General features: G+C 39.1%; 1 long non-coding RNA gene across 1 annotated transcript; it reads left to right on the top strand.

Annotated features, from left to right (window-relative positions):
• The first annotated feature begins 3,015 nt into the window (after positions 1-3,015).
• On the top strand, positions 3,016-3,682 carry LOC113021617 (uncharacterized). Its single transcript, XR_003272327.1, has 3 exons — positions 3,016-3,242; positions 3,412-3,555; positions 3,653-3,682. It is a non-coding gene; the product is annotated as an uncharacterized LOC113021617 (long non-coding RNA).
• The last annotated feature ends 5,399 nt before the right edge of the window (positions 3,683-9,081 follow it).

Genomic DNA, 9,081 nt, shown 5'->3' with positions numbered 1-9,081 from the left:
AAAATGTAAATGACTGTAAAAAGTCAGCACAACGAAAATAAACTCCACCTAAACTTGGTTTATATCTGACCCAGATAGACTGCAGGTCATAACTTCTTACCTGAGGTTCAGTTCACCGCCTCGGGTCTCTGCTCCTCCTGCCTTTCCATCATCCACCTGCCAGCGTGTTGCACCTGCTGGCCTCCATCACGTGCTAATGTTACTGAATCTGTGGAAGCTCTGCAATAGCCACCACCAAACAACTGAGTTATTTTTACACATCTCCCAGCATCTGGCCAATCCACCACCTTTCAGTGTTTATACCGTTACGGAAAAAAAATGAAAAAAAACCCCATCAGCCCATAAAAGCGAAAAATCACCATCCAGGCCAGTCCAGCTATGCCAGGGAGGGAGTTATTTCATTAGGCTGCTCAGGAAAGCTGCCCTGAACCATCACCCTCTCACCCAGGCCCACAGAGGACTGATAGAGAGCATCCTCACCACAAGCATCACTGTCTGGTATGGGAACACCACACAGGTAGAGAGAAAGGCTCTGCAAAGGGTCATAATGACTGTGGAGAGAATCGTAGGGACAAAACGTCCATCCATGGACTCTCGCAGACCACGCCCCGCCACACACATTAACCTGGTAAAATATTTAGGCAGAATTTTGCAAATATCTATTTTCCCTTTTTTTAGCAGCATAGTGCTTTATTTCCAATTATTTTTTAAAAGTCAGGTCAAGGCTCCAAAAGCCCAAAGGCGATATGAGGGTGGCGGATCACAACAGTTTTTGTTTGCTACATGGATCATTTTAGTTCAGCTGGGTGTCTTTGCTTTTGTTATATTTCTTTAAGAGTTCAAAATGTGTTCATTACATAAATAAAATGTAATTTTCTCTGTAGCACTTCATGGATCTCATAAGCAACACACCTTACTTGTCCACACAAAGCATAAAGGTAAAAAACAATATATACAGTGTTATCTTCATTTTACATGTCACAAAGTTTTTGCGGCTCCCAGTGTTTTCTTTTGCGTGGAAACCGGCTCCAAATGGCTCTTTGGGTGTTAAAGGTTGCAGACCTCTGGTCTACACAACCCACAATGTGACGTCCAAGTATGTGGACCCGAGGTCCTGGGAGGTTAAAGTTAAATCTTTGTGTATAAATAAATATCAGGATCATGATCAGTGTTAACACAAAGTCTTGGCAAGCTTTAACTGCATTCTGACTTGTCTTTGGGTAAAAAAAGTTTTTTCCAACTTAAAACTCTAACTTCCAAAATTGAACCTAAAATTAGAAAGAGGGAAATATTGCCTTTACATTATTTTCAAACCAATCCAGTCTCAGCACAGGTGGTGATATATTCATACATGTTATTTTGAACAACAGGATATTAAAGCAGAGTGAAGCTGACCCCCCACCCACTTGAAACGTAAAGGCAAATAGGCGGAGCGGTTAGTGCTACGTTTGTGCAGATTTGTGCAGGTAAAATTAGCGTTTGTGCTGCTACAGTATCTGAGATATAATGATTTTAATTATCACGGCCTACGCTGTATAACACCAGTGTCTGTGGCAGTGAGTTTCAGCAGCTGTGGAGTTTTGCACTTTATTAGTTTACACTTTAGTAACACAATTTATTCAGCGGAAAGGTCGATATTTCTTTTGTTACCAGTGCAGAAACGTACACAAGGTAGGCTAAAGTTTTTATTTTTTCTGTGGCAAAACTGAGTTTCATGTGAAGTGATTCACGTATACCTAATTATTATTATTTTTTACATACCCAGTTGGCCTCTGTGATTTTGTTTTGAATTATATATGTTCATTATTATTAATGTAGCTGTCTCAGAAAAAATGAAGTGTTTGCTTTGATAGGTTGTTACCTACGTGTAGAAAACTGAATATTCCACAGCACCTAGGCGAGGGATCTTCAACCTGCGGCTCTAAAGCAACATGTGGCTCTCCGGCCCCTCCACTGTGGCTCTTATAAGTCCAAGTAAGTCATTTTTTTTATTATAAAGACAACAAGAAAGGGTTCTGTTAACAGTTTGTTTTTTTTATGAAATATCTGCATTGACTATTCACTGAATGTACAAGGCTTTTAAAAGTGATTTAATGTTTCTTAGGTTCAAATCTGTTTACTGTAATTTTCAAGTTGGTTGCCCATCTTTCCTAATTTTCAATTATTATTGAAAGGTCTCACGTAGCTGGCTTCATTTTAACAAATACTTTTTTCCGATATAAAGCTTTGATGATTCATTGTCTTATCAAATCTAAAAATAAACATTTTTATTTACATTTCCATAGCTTACACGATACAACAACTCATTTTCTAGATATTTATAGGCTCTTTCTTTTTTTAGGCTCTAGACAGGTTTTGTAGCAGCAGGGGGAAAAGGGGCCCTTTGAAATGAAAACGATGCTGACCCCTGACTTAAGCCACCAGGTAAACACAAAACAAATACAGGAAAATTATTGACAGAAAAATGGAACGGGTACTTTCAAGGCTACGGGTGAAGGTGACTGGGTGTGTAAAAGCAAATATGCATCAGACTGACAAAGAAAAGAGCGTTAAAAGATTTTTAATTTAGAACTTTAACTTTATGTGCAAAACTGAACTTACTGATAACACACACTATGAACACTTTGAACACATGTAACTGTAATGAACCAAATAAAACAGAAAATGCAGGCAGCACTCATTATACTGTGTATAACACAGCATGGGGTTGTATTTTTTTCTTTTCAGATGCTCCTGTCACTCCATTTCCCAGGTCATCGTAGCACTCCCACACACATGGAGCTCTCCTGCAGTATGCAGTGTAATGCCCCAAACCATCAGTGGTCATCTTTCCATGGAAAGCAATTAATGCCCTCAAAGTGAACGACTTTCCTTGGAGAACCAGGTTGGAGGGAAATTCATTCAGTGGAAATTCTGTTTGGTTTGCAAGGTCAGTATCAATCCACACGATATCAGAATCAGAATCAGAATACTTTATTGATCCCTGGGGGAAATTATTTAATATCTCCAATGTTGTAGCTGTGAGTAACTGTCCCTGCACAGAGCTCATTTCCTGTGGTGCTGTCTTCTGTTTTGAATTCTGATGGACACAGAGATGGATTGGAGAGTGGCCTGAGGCAGGTAGACTCAGGTAGGCCAAGTCCTGCTTCCACAGCCGTGCCAAGATGAGCCATACCAGACTCTTTGAGGACAGAGATGGCAGGAGAAACAAATGGCACTTCCCTTGTCATCCCTTTGCTGAGGTAGCAGTGCTGTGAAGAGCAGTGTTTGGTAAAATAAACACTTGAGATGTTCCTCATTGTCTTAGCGATTACAGCGGAGATATTGCACTGAGCATCGATTTGGATCGCAGCAGACCTCAACGAGACAGCTTCAAACATTACACTAAGCAGCTCTGCTCTCCTCCTGTAGGTTTGTTGGGTCACACCATCTGTGGCAATGGCTTTCACCAGCTGCAGGACTGGGTTTTCACTGTCTTTCAGAACAGCATTTTGAAATGTGGAGCTGTCACAGAAGGCACAACATAAGCACTGAAAAAATGCATCAAATGCACAGGTATTGAGCACAGAGATTGTCGATTCCCTTAATCTAATAGGCTTATGGAGGTTTCCATTTTTTAATAATCCCACTTTCACTCTTTTGGCCCCAAAAGTTTCATCTGCATGGAGCCATTCGGTACATGCAGAGAGGTAGGAAGTCCTCTTCCTTTTTTTGGGTGGAACAGCTAGGCCCCTCCAGTTCTCAACTGCATCCCCATCAGCCGGAAGAATGTTTGTGGCAGCATCAGATCCCACAAACGGGTGAGCATCCATTTTTATTTTGTCTTCTGCATTGTGAGTCGTCATGGATCCAGAATTGGCATCTGTGACTTTCAGTGATCCCACCGTTGCCTCATCTTTGACCTTTTCTTTTGCAGAACAAATCCGCATATTTCCCTCGATGAATGAAAGATGACGAGCAATGAAGCGATCGACTCAAAGAGGCAAGTTGTCATGCTTGAAAAGGCCATGTTTTATGTTTTTGAACTCAGCTTCAACAGTGGCTGAACTTGCTGTGATGCTGGTGCTTTGGAAGAGAGGGACCATTATTCCTGTCCAGAGTGGCAAGTAACTTGCCAGTCTTATTATATGAGGAATGATCTCAGGGAGGAAGTGAATATTATCTCTATCCCCGTTTGCTGCAGTAAGTGACCTGCTCTCCTCACATATTTCTGTTACCCACTGTCGTAGGTCAGTCTGGATCTCATCCACTGAATCCACTCTCTCACTTTCCTCCGTCTGTTCATCTGGAATGATGATGGAGTCTTGAGCAATTTGGGCTTTCAAGTATTTCTTGCACCTTTCTGAAGGAAGAGGGGCTCCAGAACTGTCATCACCTTCTGCCTCACTGAGGGCCACAACAGTGATAGCATGTAGGAGCTGTTTTGCATGGTCCAAACATTGAGACTGAAGAAGTTTTGCTAATGACCTGACAAAGAAATCTTTAACATGATGTGTTTTCTTCTTCAGGCAGTCCCACTGGCATATCATCTTGATGCAGTGCGCAACATCAACCCTGATATAACAAGGGGGGAGTTTGGCAGACTGGGTTCCAAGAAGGACATGAAAGCATTCATTAAGGTAGGACTTCAGATCAGGATGAGGAGTGAAAGCCTTGACCAGAGCTCCCAGAATTGCCAGAGAAAAGTCACTCACAGCTTCCTTTGGCACAGGTGCACCTGCACGAATCCATTCTGTCAACCAGTTTGCGATGGCATTAACATCATGTTTCTCTGACAGCATTTGCACCACTGGGACACTGGGGCAATTGTTTTCTTTCAGAATACCTTGATAAAGGAAGATATGGCCAGATTTGCCATTTGGTCTCAGCAGTTTTTTCACAACTGAACCGGTTGCATCAAAACACACAGTTGGGGGAGATTTTTTTGACAATGTCTTATAAACATGCATCTGTGTTTGACTCCAGTAGTGACAGAAAAACTTGTCCAGTCCAATATCTCGGATGCTACCACTGTGAGGAACACTATATTTTAACAATTGCAGAGATGCAATGGGGTCCTTATCTCCTAATTCCAAGTCTTTTCTCTCTTGTTTGGCTTTTCGCAGAGTGGCCAGATTTGGAAGGTGGCTTGGCTCAGGATCTCCAACATCCATCAAATCTGCTGCCCTCGCTGACCTCCATACAGCTGGTTCCATTCTGCCCTCACACAGCTCTTTAGCGATCTGTTCACGCAGGTTTCCAGACATGAACCGCTTGGAGTGGCCAGTGTGCAGAGAAATCTGTATTTCTCATGAAACACTGGAGCACCATTGGACTATTAATTGCTGGCTGTCTGTCACATGACATTTATAACTGGCCATGACACTCCTTACAGTCGCCTCTGATGTCCAGATAATTATTGTTGACAGTTGGATGGACCTTTGCTCTACGGAACACAAGTGTACATGTATTTTTGATCTTCTTCCATATAAGATCGTTGATGATATGAGTCCAAGTGCCAGGTTTCAAAATTGTGTATTCCCTTTTTTGGGTAGGAGAAAACTTGTCATTGTATTCAACCTTTTCAGGAATAAATTTAACCCAGTCCTCAAAAGGGACTTCTAGTTCAAAAGCTTGACAGTTTTCTTGTCCAGGAGAAATGCAATGTGAATCTAACTCTCCTTCACTATTACTTTCCTGATCACTGATTTCCAAAGCTGACCAGATGTTGTGTCTATTTAGCTTCACAAAAGTGTACAGGGCCTTTGCTGACATCTTGTCTTCTAGCTGCTGACTCAGCTCTTTCCAAACTGATGCAGCTGGAGTGGCTATTTTGCCATTTTGGACTATGGCCTCTTTTGAATTGCAAAGAACTGCAAAAATGGAAACCTTGTCTACAGATGACTTGCGAGGCATCAAAAAAAAAAAAAACAACACACTATGATTATGATGGAGCAAAATGTGATTTCTGAACTATATATACAGCCAGGAGCAACCCCTCCCCCAAGTTCTCCACCAATCTACACTTTCATATTTTGTGGAATTATTGTTTTTAAGATGGAGCTATTGAATTTGTGAGTTTATTAAATTGAGTCTGAGTATTTAACCCATGTACTGTACAGCACTTTAGTCCAGTGTGCTACATGTTTTAAAGTGCTTTAGAAACTTTTTTTCTTGGACATTTTTGAAAATGTTTAACATTGAAAAAAAATCCTTTTGATCCAGACAGTTAACTATATCATGTATTAACTAACTAAAACCTCAGTATTTTAAATGTAAGCTTACCTTGTTCAGAAATCAGATGAACGCTGTTCTAAGAATCCTTCAGACACAGTAATGCCAAATAATAGTTTTTTCTGCCAGAAAATGTGTATTTGATACAAAAGACTGCTAGCTTGTTCGTTTCTCAAAGTGTTCATGGGAGTGTAAAATGTTCAAATGTAGTTTTCAATAAAGTTTTTTTAATCCACTCTAAAAAACTAAATACTCAAGCATTTGCATCGTGGTTTTATGAACAAAAAGTGATTGAAGTAAAGAAATTGAAGTTAAAAAAAAAATACACTCATTACAAATTTAGCTGATTAAATACAACAAGAGGGTTTTTTTTAAAAGAGAACTTTATTGAACAAGTGAACACAAAGTGAAAGGTCATTTGAAAAAGACATTTTTCAGCAGTAAACCATAACAGGATATCTCAAATCATAGCAGCACAAACGTTACGTTTCAAGTGGGTGGGGGGTCAGCTTCACTCTGCTGGATATTAAGTGTTTTCAGTGCAAAGTTCCCAACATTAGTGATTCGGAGGACACCTCATCTTCTTATCTATCACAGCTTATTCATTTTTACTAGCTCAACATTCAGCAACAAAAAGATGTTTTTGTAAATAAACAATACATTTTTACAAAGCAGTGCATTAAAACTCAAACGAATGGACAGATTTGGTGTAACAATCAGTCATGATACCATCACATGGCAATGAAGCAGAACAACCAGTGCTTCTCCAAAATAATATAATACACCACTGTACACCATACATAAGCATAAATAATATAAAGAAGGGCAGAGCAACAAATTTTACTAAGGGGCTACATGAGAAACTCTTTCAGAGTTCTAAACCTGAACTTAATACTGCTAAATATTAATTCCATCCCTTTATAAAGTGCTGCTGGTGAGAAAAAAAAGTGGAATAAATTGATTTTGAACTTTCACACTGATTAATTTTCCTTTTCTTTTTCACATCAGTGACATGGCTCATTTTTAGTACCGACTTATTGTACTGCTGGTTTAAAAATACAAATTTCAGTTCTGAGTTCATTTTAGTCACTTTACCTTTCATCTGCCTTAAAGGTCTGATATTTTCCAGTGAGAACTATCATTGTTCGTGTACAAAGATGAGTAACTTGGCCTGTGTCTCAGGCATCAAATTACAAGAGCCAAAGTCAAAATTCTTCACTTTGTTCTCAACTGAAGACAGATGCATTAGCATCACAGTCCTCCAAACACACATTAGAGAATATCATTTGGGTTTTGTGGAAAAAAAAATAAATCTCAAAGCTGGTCCAAACTGCTGGGTATGTGTAAAGCTTGGTCCGTCCTACTTTTGCATAGAAAAGATTCAGATGTTCCCGCTCTGACCTCTGAGGTAAACTCAGTGGATATGAGATACAATCCATTTCCCTTCGCCGAGTTTCTCTTTTAGCTACATTAACATTTCTGTTTAACTCCGTCAAACTGGAAGTTACTGGAAAATGGAAGTCCTCATGTAAAGCTTTCTGTGATCAATCTTCTGGTCCAACAAGTCACCTGATCATTCTGGATCCTTTTGGTTTGAGCTCATTCACCGGTATAAAACACTAAAAATATGAAACTTTGTGAAACTTCTTTCACACACTGTAAGTGGTTTTGGATTTAGTAAATTGTTATGTTAAACTGCGTCATTGTAATGCCCATTTGTCAATACTAGAAACGTATTTACCAAAACCAGTATGACAAAGACAATGTTGTTGTTTCACAAAGATCTCCTATGAATGTATGTCTATATTTTCCTGTATATATAAAAACTCCTGAGGTTAAAGTGGATATCCAAGTCACACCCAAAATAACAGCAAAGATTTTCCAGTAGCACATGGAGTATAGTTAAAATATACATTTTTCCTCTTGCATAATTTCACATGTGACCCTGAGTAAGACTAAAAAAATGTAATTAAAGGAGTGTCTTGTTTTGCAAATTTAATGAACTTCTGTTATCTTCTGATATCTGTTATGAACTTCTGAAAAGTTCATAACAGATAACAGTTAACATTTACATAAACATAAACAGCCACAGTCACTTTTTAAAAAAGTAATACTGATAATTCTTTTAAAAAAAAAAAACAACAACAGGTGACCCAGGAGTTTTGTTTTTTTTGTTTGTTTGTTTGTTTCTCTCTTCCCCCCCTTCTCACCGTCTCTTCTCCCCTTTGGTTTTCTTTCTTTCTCTCCCCCTCTTTCTTTCATTCTTTCCCCCTGTCCTATCCCACAGTCATGTCTGTCCCGTTTGTAGCAACTGAAAATAAAATAAATTCATAATTATAATAAAGGTCAATCAAATGGACCAATATGGCAAGACCATGATGATCCACTTGGTAAAATAAATCCGCTTGGCATCTTTCTTGGCCTCAAGACACCAATTCTGATGGCTAAAGATCCAAACGGGACCAAAAAAACCCCAAAAAAACAAACAAAAAAAAACCAAAACAAACAACAACAACAACCCCACACTGAATTATATACACAAGCTTACTAATACCCTTTCTAAAAAATAAAGTGATTTGTTTCCTTTTAAACAGGAACAGAGGAGGTGTGCATTAGGGCTGGGTTTCAATAATAAATTTCCAGATTCAAATCGATTCATTAAATCCTGAATCAATTTTTAAATATAAATGTATTTTGCCAGAAAAGCCAGAATCTCAGGTTAAAGCTCATAAAACTATTTTAACATCCACCAAACAGCTAAAACAGCAAATGAGAGCAAATAAACAGATTCCGCAGAGATGTAAACACAAAGCACGACTCGACCAAACGGCACGTACACAGACAGGCTGTCAGTGCTGAGAGCAGACA

This window comes from Astatotilapia calliptera, chromosome 5 (assembly GCF_900246225.1).
Source record: "Astatotilapia calliptera chromosome 5, fAstCal1.2, whole genome shotgun sequence".
NCBI lineage: Eukaryota > Metazoa > Chordata > Actinopteri > Cichliformes > Cichlidae > Astatotilapia > Astatotilapia calliptera.
The sequence above is the reverse complement of the archived record's forward strand: the minus strand, read 5'-3'. Positions and strand labels throughout refer to the sequence as shown.